The sequence below is a fragment of the Ranitomeya variabilis genome, chromosome 3 (genome assembly GCF_051348905.1).
Source record: "Ranitomeya variabilis isolate aRanVar5 chromosome 3, aRanVar5.hap1, whole genome shotgun sequence".
Lineage (NCBI taxonomy): Eukaryota > Metazoa > Chordata > Amphibia > Anura > Dendrobatidae > Ranitomeya > Ranitomeya variabilis.
Genome location: NC_135234.1, coordinates 173,145,535 through 173,158,892, shown reverse-complemented (window position 1 = coordinate 173,158,892; position 13,358 = coordinate 173,145,535). Strand labels below are relative to the sequence as shown.

The window sequence follows — 13,358 nt, the reverse complement described above, 5'->3', positions numbered from 1 at the left end:
GCAAGTGGTGATGGTTGTACTCTTGGCGAGTCAGTCAGTCCTGCCTCTTTTTGTCTCTTCCAATGTAGAATCAAGCATTGTTTGTATTGTTCCCAGGTAAGCACTGCAAGGGTGAACCCTTCCTCCCGAGCCCCATCTGGCCCAATCCGGGGGGTGTCCCATTGGAGGATCACCCCGTCTGGGCCCACGTCTATGGGTTCTCCCATCCTAGTCGGCAGCGGCAGTACCAGCTTCCCCATGGCGTCGGGGGGTAACACCACTAGTTCCGCCGAGAAGAGCCGGCTCCTATTGGGGTGCGGGTCGGTCGCGGGAGCGGGATCGAGCAGGGGAGCAGGGGCGTCTTCCGTACCTGCGTCTGATGTGATTCCACCGATGTCGATCCGGTCCACTGACAAGGACGCTGGAGTCGGCTGCAGCTCGGACCGCGGCTCCTCCGATGCGGTCCCCGAACGCGGCTCTGCCCACCACGGTTCCTCCCCCGCTGGCCCCGAGGCAGGGAGGGGTAGGCTCAGCTCCGCTGCCGGTTCCAAGGACTTCAGGTCCTTTTGCTGCGGTAGACTTGGGTCCGCCTCTGGTGGATGAGGGCAAGCCGGGATTGTTCCTTCCTCGTTCCGGCACTTGCTGTTCATCGGCATGGTCTGATAGTCGGTGGCAGTGCATGCATCGGACTCCGCCATTTCTCCAGGGCCGAGCTTCTCCATCACCCGCTTCCCGCCGTTCCAGGTCAGGGGGTGGTCCTCTACTTTGAGGCAGGTCATCGCTTTGCAACAAGAGGCGCAGGGGGCGGTCGCCGCTTCTGGCGCCACTTTGGTAATCTCCTCCCATGGCACGCCCTCCTTCTTCTCTGGCGCAGCAATGGCGGCGGCTTTTGGCGGGAACTTCTGGCAGCAAATGGCAATACACAGTCTCTCAATAAAGTACAGTCCAAGCACAATAAATCACAGTTCCAAGGCACACATGACCTGATTCTCCAGGCTTAAGTAGATCCTGTTCGTGACGCCAAGTTGTAGCGCCCCCACTCTGCCGCAGGGCCGAGGGGTACCCGGTACCGGGCCCCTGAGTCTCTGCTCCGGGGTTGTCACGGTGGCTAGGCCCGGTCCGTGACCCTGCCGAGGGGCGCACAGTCAGTGATGATAGATATAGATAGATGGTGGTGGTGAGGTTGTAGTGATGTGGTGCTGGTCGCAGTAAATAACGAGGACACCAGGTTGCAGTCTTTTTACCTCTTTACTGAAGATCTCTGGGTCCTCAGTCCGGAGTCCGGATAACCAGGCTGCGCAAGTCCGGCCGGTCCAATGGCACCTTCGGAGTTCTCTTAACAGGTGGAAATCTGTGCCTTCCTTCTAGCGCTATGTGTTGTGGTCCTTCCCTGCTGTGCTTACGGAAAGTCCCCACAACTGTTGTGTCTGTTTCTTAAGTTCCCTCACAACTCGATTAGATGATGTTCTGCTAATCCTCCGTCCCTCCCTGATGTTACGGTTAGGACGGCACCCGTTTGACGGGTAGGCTCGGAGCTCTTCCGGGACCCTAGAGTCGCCCCTCTCCACAAGTTGCCCCCCAAGACTGCATAGGTGATTTAGGTGAGACAGCCCGCCTGAGACTGACTGTCCTGCCGTAGGTTCAAAGTATTGCCTGAAGCTGTATGTAGAAATACTTCCTTCGGCGTTCCGGCCACCGGTTGTTTGCGCCTCAGTAGGATGTTGCCTCGGTCTCACAGCACGACCCCTACTGGTATTCTCCTTCTTGCTTTGATCTCGTTTCTCACTCAGCACAATCTATCTCGCTTCCAGTCCCTTCTTGGGCACCGCCGCTATACTGTGCAGGCACGGTCCCGTTACGTTCGCTCAAGTTGCCAAGCCCCTGTCAGGATCCCACCCCTGACAGGGACCCTACTGAATCTTCTCCCGCAACACCCTCTGCCACAAGGTGTTGCCTGGTTCCCATCCAGTCAGCTTTCTGCCTAACTTCCTGCCTGACCCCCAGTTTTACCAGTGTGTGGAGAGTGGCCTAGTAAATAGAACCCTTAGCTCCCCCTGGAGGCCCGGCGGTGAAATGTATTGGTGTCTGTGATACCTGATCAGATGAACTCCTTCAGTGCCATCAGACGTACCATAGCTCCCCTTAGTGGCGGAGCCACAGTACTGCAACGACCAGGACTCTGGGGCGCTGCATAACGGACAAAGGACATCCCTATATTCCTTAGTATTCTTCAAGATTCTATATCAAAATATTTTGTTTTGGGGTTTTTTGTTCACTTTTTTTCTTAGCTGGACAATCTCATAATTTAGACCACAAATTCTCTCCCATTGGCAGCAGACTTGCCTCTCATCTCCCAGTGAAATTACCCTCTGAGGCTATGTTTCTACGATAAGTACCGTATATACTCGAGTATAAGCCAAGATTTTCAGCCCAAATTTTTGGGCTGAAAGTGCCCCCTCGGCTTATACTCGAGTCACGGTTGGCGGGTGAGGGGGAGAGGGCGCTGAGGCATACTCACCTAGGCGCTCCTGACGCTCCCCCTGCCCGTCCCACGGTCTCCGGGTGCAGCAGCCTCTTCCCCTGTTCAGCGGTCACGTGGGACCGCTCATTAGAGAAATGAATAGGCTGCTCCACCTCCCATAGGGGCGGAGCCGCATAATTCATTTCTCTAATCAGCGGTGCCGGTGACCGCTGACAGAGGAAGAGGCTGCGGCACCGAAGACCAGCTGTCCGGGGGAAGGAGCCAGGGACGCCGGGAGCAGGTAAGTATTACATATTCACCTGTCCTCGTTCCACACGCCGGGCGTCGCGCCATCTTCCCGGCGTCTCTCCGCACTGACTGTGCAGGTCAGAGGGCGAGATGACGCATATAGTGTGCGCGCCGCCCTCTGCCTGATCAGTCAGTGCAGAGAGACGCCGGGACGGGACGCTGAGGAGCTGCAAGCAAGAGAGGTGAGTATGTGTTTTATTATTTTTATTGCAGCAGCAGCACAGCTATGGGGCAATAATGGACGGTGCAGAGCACTATATGGCACAGCTATGGGGCAATAATGGTGCAGAGCACTATATGGCACAGCTATGGGGCAATAATGGTGCAGAGCACTGTATGGCACAGCTATAGGGCAATAATGGTGCAGAGCACTATATGGCACAGCTATGGGGCAATAATGGTGCAGAGCACTGTATGGCACAGCTATGGGGTAATAATGGTGCAGAGCACTGTATGGCACAGCTATGGGGCAATAATGGACAGTGCAGAGCACTATATGGCACAGCTATGGGGCAATATTGGTGCAGAGCACTGTATGGCACAGATATGGGGCAATAATGGTGCAGAGCACTATATGGCACAGCTATGGGGCAATAATGGTGCAGAGCACTATATGGCACAGCTATGGGGCAATAATGGTGCAGAGCACTATATGGCACAGCTATGGGGCAATAATGAACGGTGCAGAGCACTATATGGCACAGCTATGGGGCAATAATGAACGGTGCAGAGCACTATTTGGCTCAGCTATGGGGCAATAATGGTGCAGAGCACTATATGGCACAGCTATGGGGCAATAATGAATGGTGCAGAGCACTATATGGCACAGCTATGGGGCAATAATTGTGCAGAGCACTATATGGCACAGCTATGGGACAATAATGGTGCAGAGCACTGTATGGCACAGCTATGGGGCAATAATGGTGCAGAGCACTATATGGCACAGCTTTCTATGGTACAGCTATGGGGCAATAGTGAACGGTGTAGAGCACTATATGGCACAGCTATGGGACCATAATGAACGGTATGGAGCATCTATTTTTATTTTTGAAATTCACCGGTAGCTGCTGCATTTTCCACCCTAGGCTTATACTCGAGTCAATAAGTTTTCCCAGTTTTTTGTGGCAAAATTAGGGGGGTCGGCTTATACTCGGGTCGGCTTATACTCGAGTATATACGGTATTTGGTGAGATTTTGACGCTGTAGATTTCCTGCAGAATTTCATTCTTCAACTTGCCAGATTAGATTATTTGTGTTTCTTCGTTGCCTTTTGAGTGTTTTTTACATGCTTTTATTGCATTTTTTTCAGTTTCGCTCTTGCTTCTTTTCTTAAGTTAATTGTTTAATTAAAATTACTTGGTTTTTGTAAACTTCCTGTTTGCTGTGAGCTTTGATAATGCTTTATTGATATTGTTATCTGTGCATGTGGTGAAGGATCCAGCTTCCAGAATATAATTTTTTAAATTAATCCATTAAAAAAGTGAAAAAATATACAAACTTTGCAAAAGGTTGGTGAACACTTTCTATAAGAGCCAACATTCTTAGTCCTGGTACAAAATGTGTTGGTTTTTATGAAGGTATTCAGAAAGTGAAATCTTCGTTCCCCTGTACTTTACACACTGTCCACTGCTCCAGGGCTGAATTTCTTCACATCGACAGCGCTGCAGGCAATTAGTGAGCTCAGCAGCTTAAGGTGTCAACTCAAGCAGAGTCACTGAGCTAAGTTACTGACTGCAGCGCTGTCATCATGTAATGATGACGTCAGTAAGGATTTACAGCACTTTTACATGGCGATATTTTGCATCAGTATTTGTTAATAGATTCCAGGAGTGGATCCAAAACACAGAAGAGGTGAAAGTCATTCAGTTATTATTTTTCTCAGTGTTTGCTCCTGTCTGTATTTTTAGCTGACAAATACTGATGTAAAATACTGGCCAAAATACTCACTGTGTGAATGAGGCGAGGAAGCTGCTTGTAATCCTGCTGTAATATAAGTCCTTATTTCAATGATGAGTGCACACTTGCTTGTCTTCTCTGCTTCATGATATTCAGCAGAGCAGGAGCAACACCTGGGGCAAAACTGTGGCCGGCAGATGTCTGGCCCTATGACACAGTGACACGTGATGGACCCCGACTCCCAAACAAAACGAATCACACTGATGCACACGAAATAAATACACGAAGCATTGTAATTAGGTGTCAAACGTTCTCAATTTTATTTACATTTACATGACACCAGAAATGGCACAACCCCCGACTCACGAAGAGTCACCCTCCAGCACTCAGGAGAGGAAAAACCCCATGGTGGAAACCTCTAGGAATCCATGGCTGGAAGATCGCCCTTCCCTTGGGCTTAGAGAGTTAGTGCCGATATATAACAGATGTAACAAGTTTTAACATTTGTACATTTTGCTAGATTTACAGAGAACGACAAAACAAATATAGACTATAAATGTGATAAACCGGATGTGGGAGAGATCTGGCTGCGATATCGGTCACCACATTGGTTGTTAGACCCAGTTTAGTTGCTCTGATTGCCCAGATGGATGAACCATTTTTCCTTACAGATCCAGGTCCACCTCTCATAAATTTAGACTTTTGATTACAGGGATTGTTCATAATGGATAATCCCTAATAGGAGAAATACCCCCTCCCCCCTTCTCCCATCCCAATTTATCACCCATTAAAGTCATAGGTGCTTCCATGTACTCCCAAAGGAGAGCAGCTCTTTGTAGAGGGTAACAGAAGGGGATCCTGTCCCGGGGATCCCCCTTGGTTACCTTCCCATGCTCTGGGGGTGTCTAAAGCAGACAAACCCTTTTCCTGCTAGAACCTCCAAATTTCACCAAGGTCGGCACATTACGTGGGGTGGTCAAGCTCAACGTCCTCAGGTGCATCAGTAACGGCACTGATCGTGGCAGCGCGGCCTTCTATTATAGAATCTTCTTTATCACACTTGTTTATGACCTCATAACAGTTGTCATGGTTACTGTAGGGACTATTACTGATGCAGGACCCAAGTATTAACCGTTTCATCATTGGTAATTCACTTCATTATAGAGGCAAACTGCACTTGTTACCAAGCAGGCGCCTATCATTATGGCTTGTTTTAAGCACCATAAGAAATGCAGATTAAACGTGCAAGTGTTTCAGGAGTGTTTTGCACTTTTTAAATCCAGAGATTGGATTCATAGCTAGCACTTTACACAGAAAAAAATAAGGGGAAATTACTTGTAAAATAATATAGGGAATTACGTTTCAAGCATTTTCCTAATGTACAGTTCACATAATTTCATAGGTTGAAAAAAGACCTAGGACCATCAAGTTCAACCTATCTTCAAAGTTATATATTTTATATTGCTAGATTATTTATAACTCACAATGTCATGTTTTGTTAGAAAAGCATCCAGACCTTTTTTAAATGTTGTTATAGTAACTGCCATTACTAGCTCTTGTGGTCGGCATTCCAATCTGATTGCTCTTACTGTAAAGAACCCTTTCCTATTTAGCTGCCATAATTGTCTGGCCCACAGGGTAACAACGGAATCCCCCGGCGGGCCCCTTTGTAGATCTGGGCCCCCAACCCCACTGTATGGGCAGTACTTGGCATAATTCACTTCATTCACTCTGTACAGAAAAAAGCAGCATCTCATCATTCATTAACCGAACTACCCAGTTTATTATTATATAGAGATAGGGAAATTTGTGAAGGAAGGTAGTATAATATTTGCATGCAGGTAAAGTCACTGTTATTGGTGGGCCCTGGTCACCCCAGTCCCACGCTGGCTATATTAATAGTGATGGCAGCGCTGAATGTTAGAAACATGGAGTTGTCAACTACGAAGACTTGCATAAACGGTAGAAGCGCAGCTGTCACGATACTTCACTCGCTCTCGGGCCACTCAGGTTTGTGCTGACCCTCAACACAAAATGTCGTCTCATTTATCATGTCCGGCTTTGTGGAAAATTACAGGTCCCACCATGAGCGGCCGTGACACAGCGCTGAGTGAGGCGCGGCCCCCTCCCCCATGGGCGCTGACAGGCCTGTGGGACACTATTTGAATCCCGTACACTAAGGGGCGTGTCCTAACCGGAATTACAGCTTTGTTGATTGGGCGCTGACGCATTGACTGCCAGGTTATGAAGCAGCGGATTGGCTCTGCTGTTCTTAGTCCCGCCCTCGGCAGTGAGGAGTTCTCTGGATGACTCCGTGCTCCTTCTTCTTTTTGCGTCAGGTCACTGAGCTGTGCACGTCAGGTACAAGGCCGTCATCCTCCCGAGCTCGTATAGCCTCTGTCACCGAGCGTCATTGCGGGTGAGTAGCCGGGGCTCGTGATGCACACTCCTCTAGGAGCCTCTCCTGCCCTTCACATTACGTAGCGGCTTCTCTCCCTGCTGTGTATGCTAGGCACGCCAGGGGTTAATTCTGTCACAGGCGCCAGAAGGTCGGACTTAGTTCAGACTAGTCTTCTGTCTTGTCGGTTCTCCAGAGACTTTTATTTATCCAGAAGACATTTTTCTGTACTTCTCAGAATGAATGTTTTCTGTCAGCATCAGCATAAAGGGGTTTCCAATTCTGGAAAACTTCAGTCCTTCAGCTGCAATTTATTGAAACTCTAAACACCCTCTCTAAAAACAACACATATTGTGCCTTACTTACTCTCCTCAGGCCCAACATTGAGGCTCCCCGTGTCATTGTCATCCGCGCTGCAGCCAATAACTGCCAGATTTGATGCCATCAGCCGCTGATTGTCTGCAGCGCTATCTCACAGTGACCTTCTCGCTGCAGACCAAGCTGTGACCTGCTGGATGCACCCGTAGGACAGACTGTGATGACCCCGTGTACTGGCCTTTACAGGTGAAGGGAATCTGTTCCCAGTTTTTTAGGGTCTGAACAAGTGCCAGCACCTATAACGCTCCTGTACTGCAGTCCCCAAGGTTGTCTGTTGTCTCATGTGCCGTATATAAATCGGATGATCCGGTCAGATGGCCATCATTGCTGCAGCGTCTGTGTCTCCTCTGCTCGAAATGGCCGGCGGTGCTAGTGCGCAGGCACGTGGTTTTATTAGGCTATATGGATGAAGAAAGATGCGCTATCCACATCCATCATAATTTTTTCACTGTTTCTTCTATATTCTGTGTTAGGCCACTTTCACACTAGCGATGTACCGACGCATGCCGTGAAAAAAAAAAAAACACAACGGGGGCAGCGGATGCAGTTTTACAACGCATCCGCTGCCCCATTGTGAGGTCCGGGGAGGAGGGGGTGGAGTTCCGGCCGCACATGCACGGTCATAAATGGCGGACACGACGCACAAAAAAAAAGTTACATGTAACTTTTTTTGTGGCGACGGTCCGCTACAACACGACACATCCGTCGCATGACGGATGCAACGTGTGGTAATCCGTCGCAATGCGTCGGTAATGCAAGTGTATGGACAAAAAACGCATCCTGCAGGCAATTTTGCAGGATGCGTTTTTTTTTCTCCAAAAAGACGCATTGCGATGTACGACGCTAGTGTGAAAGCAGCCTAAATCTGTGCATTATTGGCTGCAGAATGAGTTAACTGAGGATGTCAGCACCTTCTTATTTTCCTTCTGAGCTCCTTTTACCTGACTTAGGACCACAATATTCACCTCCACTTTCATGTGGTCACAAACCTCCAACCAGTAGCCGAGGGAAAGAAAAATGACATTTCTCACTTTTTACTATTGGAACCATCTTTTACTAATGAATCCTCACTTAACTCATTCTTCAGCCAGCACAAAGGCTAAGGCTACTTTCACACTAGCGTTTTTTGCAATCCGTCGCAATGCGTCGTTTGGCTGAAAAAACGCATCCTGCAAAAGTGCTTGCAGGATGCGTTTTTTCCCCATAGACCAACATTAAGCGACGTATTGCAACGGATTGACACACGTCGCAACCGTCGTGCGACGGTTGCTCCGTGTTGTGGCGGACCGTCAGCACAAAAAAACGCTACATATGTAACGTTTTTTGCCGCCAACGGTCCGCTTTTTCCGACCGCGCAAGCGCGGCCGGAACTCCGCCCCCACCTCCCCGCACTTCCCCGCACCTCACAATGGGGCAGCGGATGCGCTGGAAAAATGCATCCGCTGCCCCCGTTGTGCGGCGTATACAACGCTAGCGTCGGTAACCTCGGCCCGACTCACTGCGACGGGCCGAGCCCGACGCTAGTGTGAAATAAGCCTAACAGTGCAACATTTGTGATGAAACCAAAGTGCAATTTTTTGAGCCAAAAATTGTGTGAATCATCACCTTGAAAATGCCATCCAATCTGCAGGCCCCATGTTATAGAGCCAGAGAAGCTGAGCAGATTGCTGGATAGCTTTGACTGCTCTTCCTGGGATTTTCGATCCAGTGGTCGGTCCTATCAGTGACTGACAGCTGTCTCTGTATGCGCACTTGTACATAGAAAGCTGTCAGTCACTAATCAGACCACCCACTGGACCAACAGTCACAGGAAGAGCCGAGAATTAGATGACTAACACGAGTTCTACCGAATCCTTTCCTACAAAATCTATGAATCTGCTCAGCTTCCCCAAGTCTATGGGGTCCGCAGATTGCACTGCATTTTCATTGTGACAGGTTTGTGTTAAAGAAAACCAATGCAAGCTATATGCCAGGACTAAAGTCAAAACAATGAGTTTAAAGTAACTTTATTGAATGAAAAAGAAAAATGACACAAAAAAAATCCAGCATGCAGACAAAAACGCAAGTTGGTGGGTGACCTACCTTAGGAACCCTAATAGTAAAAGGCCCCAGCCATAACTGAAGTAGAGATCCGATTATAGATCACTGATTATGACCATATCATAATGGAGATTGGGAACACAAATGACATCAATCCCACAGGGAAAGTGTAGTTGATAATAAGCTCACCCTCCAAACACCCACACACTTTTTAAGTTAAAAAAAATTCCCTGAAGATCTTCATATCTTTAAGGAGAACATACCGTAATATACATATTGGAGAATCCTAGTGGAAGTTAAGGCTCAACTGGCGATGAGAGATGGAAAATGAAATACCCAGAACTGGAAAACTGACTTGGAACTGTGGAATCGTGTCAGTCCACAATTTATAGGCTCTATTTGTGGATTTTTAGGTCTACCTAAAGTTCTGTATGATGCAAGTGGTCGAATTTTTTTTTTTTTGTGACATTTCAAGCAGCTTTACGTCAGAAAACGGGCATAAATTGCTTGATGAATCGGGCCCTCAGGGTTTCTGCTACGAACATGACCTAAAAAAATAATTACTTGTACTTTTCTCCTGTTCTCTACCTCAAGGGTTCTCCAATACCCAGATATTGGCTTCTTTTTATCTCGCATTATGCTTTGGGGCTCGATCACACTCTCTGGACACGTAGCATTTTTTTGCTGCGTTTTCATAGAATCTACCAATTCCATTGACACATGAAATACACGTTAACATTTTTCCCACAGAAAATTCCTCATGATGATGTCCCAAGGCCAGCATCTCCTCCAGGCTCCATTACTATACACCACAGGCAGTCTCCATGTGCCTGTCATATTGCTTTGGATAAGCAAATATTGCACATGGTGATGTCTATATACAAACATGTGACAGGGACCTGATGTATGCGCTCTTAGCAATGTGCCATGTAACTTCCCGAGGAGTATATAGAGCTGTTAAGCTGTTTGGGATACAGTAACCAGACAGCCATAATACACCAGGGTTAGATTACAGTGGATGCTCGGGAAGAATCGGAAAAGCCCACTAACCATTCTCATTGCAAAGATGTAAACAGTAATGATGAATGGCACCATTCAAATTTACTGCAGCCTGTAAAGTGCGATGGATATCGATCACATCATTTCGGAGGCTGGGGGAGGGGCTCTTCCTGTCAGATCGGCGCCCCCTGCGTTATCATCAAGTGCGTTCCATTGTTGTCATGGTGACCTGAGATCCGACTACATCCGGGTCGCCAGGCTACGGAAATCCTGTTAGACCAGGTTCAGAGCATGGTCTAAAAGTCTTCTGTCAGTGTAGCACTGACAGATATAAAGCATTTCAATGCATTATACCAACGATCAGACTGCTAAAAGTTAGTCCCATAGTGGGACTAAGTAAGAAAGTAAAAAATAAAAAAAATATTATACCCATAAATACGTATTTTTATGTAAAACAAAAAAACTACACATTTGGTATTGCTGTGTCCGGAGTGACCCAACCTATAAAACTGTCACACTAGAATAATCCCTTTTCATAACACCGAATAAAAAATAGAATAAAATGCAATCAAAAAGACAAATGTAAATAAAAATGGTATATCTGAAAACATCATCTCGTCCTGCAAAAAAACAAGCCATCATACAGCTCCATCAGAGGAAAAATACAAAAGTTATAGCTCTCCGAATAAAGAGATGCAAAAATATATTTTTTTTTCTAAAAAATAGTTTTTATTGTGTAAAAGTGCCAAAACATAAAAAAGATATAAATGAGGTATCGCTGTAATCATACTGACCCGAAGAATAAAGCTGCCTTATGAAATTAACTACATGCAGAGCGGCATAAAAAAAACCCAAAAATACAATTCCTGAATTGCTGGTTTTTGTTCATTCTGTTTCCCAAATATCGGAATGGAAAGCGATCAAAAAACGTTCTGTGACCGAAAATAGTAGCAACGAAAACTCATCTCGCAGAAAACTAGACCTCACATAACTCTTGGCAGAGCTATGAAAAAAAGTATAGCTCTCAAATATGGCAATACAAAAACTTTTATAAAGAAAAAAAAAAAAAAGCTTTTTCTTTTTTAGTGTGTGACAGCAGCCAAACAGGAAAAAAAGTATATAAATCTGGTATCGCTGTCATTGCACCAACCCGAAGAATAAAGTCATGTAATTGCTTATACCGCACAAGGAACAGTGTAAAAAAGAAAAAAAAGTAAAACCAATTCTTCACCTGCTGTTGATTTGTTCATGCTGCCTCCCAAAGAGGCAGGGCTTTCCATGTAAATCTCCAAATCTTTGAAATATGTCATTCAGACAGAGTCACGGAACCCCCAACGGAAGATTCCCTATAATAAGGCAGATGGATGCATTGTGGACGCAGTCTGGCCTATGTATCATGGTGTCCGGATAAAAGCCGTCCAATCTGCAGGCCCCATGTTATAGAGTCAGAGAAGCTGAGCAGATTGCTGGATAGCTTTGACTGTTCTTCCTGGGATTTTCGATCCAGTGGTCGGTCCTGTCAGTGACTGACAGCTGTCTCTTTATGCGCACTTGTACATAGAAAGCTGTCAGTCACTGATCAGACCACCCACTAGACTGACAGTCCCATAAAGAGCTGAGATTTAGATGACTAAGGCTACTTTCACACTAGTCCGTCGGTACGGGCCGTCGCAAACCGTCGGCCTGACGTACCGACTGACAGTGTGTTAATGTAGCACAACGTGGGCAGCGGAAGCAGTTTTACAACGCATCCGCTGCCCATTGTGAGCTCTGGGGAGGAGGGGCGGAGTTTCGTCCGCGCATGCGCGGTCGAAAATGGCGGACCTGACGCACAAAAAAAGTTGCATTGAACGTTTTTTTTGTGTGTCGTGGCCGCCAAAAACACGACGCATCCGTCGCACGACGGATGTGACGTGGCCATACGTCGCAATGCGTCGCTAATGCAAGTCTATGGAGAAAAAACGCATCCTGCGGGCAACTTTGCAGGATGCGTTTTTTCTTCAAAACGACGCATTTTGACGTCCGTCAAGCGACGCTAGTGTGAAAGTAGCCTTACACGAGTTCTACCGAATCTTTTCCTACAAAATCTCTATGAATCTGCTCCGCTTCCCCAAGTCTATAACATGGGGTCCGCAGATTGCACTGCATTTTCATTCTGACAGGTTCATGTTAAAGAAAACCAATGCAAGATACAGTGGGGCAAAAAAGTATTTAGTCAGTCAGCAATAGTGCAAGTTCCACCACTTAAAAAGATGAGAGGCGTCTGTAATTTACATCATAGGTAGACCTCAACTATGGGAGACAAACTGAGAAAACAAAATCCAGAAAATCACATTGTCTGTTTTTTTTATCATTTTATTCGCATTTTATGGTGGAAAATAAGTATTTGGTCAGAAACAAACAATCAAGATTTCTGGCTCTCACAGACCTGTAACTTCTTCTTTAAGAGTCTCCTCTTTTCTCCACTCATTACCTGTAGTGATGGCACCTGTTTAAACTTGTTATCAGTATAAAAAGACACCTGTGCACACCCTCAAACAGTCTGACTCCAAACTCCACTATGGTGAAGACCAAAGAGCTGTCAAAGGACACCAGAAACAAAATTGTAGCCCTGCACCAGGCTGGGAAGACTGAATCTGCAATAGCCAACCAGCTTGGAGTGAAGAAATCAACAGTGGGAGCAATAATTAGAAAATGGAAGACATACAAGACCACTGATAATCTCCCTCGATCTGGGGCTCCACGCAAAATCCCACCCCGTGGGGTCAGAATGATCACAAGAACGGTGAGCAAAAATCCCAGAACCACGCGGGGGGACCTAGTGAATGAACTGCAGAGAGCTGGGACCAATGTAACAAGGCCTACCATAAGTAACACACTACGCCACCATGGACTCAG

The 13,358-nt window shown here is 46.9% G+C and overlaps 1 protein-coding gene across 2 annotated transcripts in view; it reads left to right on the top strand.

Annotated features, from left to right (window-relative positions):
• The first annotated feature begins 6,925 nt into the window (after positions 1-6,925).
• LOC143815565 (mitochondrial glutamate carrier 1-like) overlaps positions 6,926-13,358 on the top strand; it is a 49,296-nt gene continuing 42,863 nt past the window's right edge. Inside the window, exon 1 of one of the 2 annotated variants that reach the window (XM_077294886.1) lies at positions 6,926-7,064. The gene's annotated coding sequence lies outside the window, so the exon portion shown is untranslated. The remainder of the gene's footprint in view (positions 7,065-13,358) is intronic. The other variant, XM_077294887.1, reaches the window with a different exon arrangement.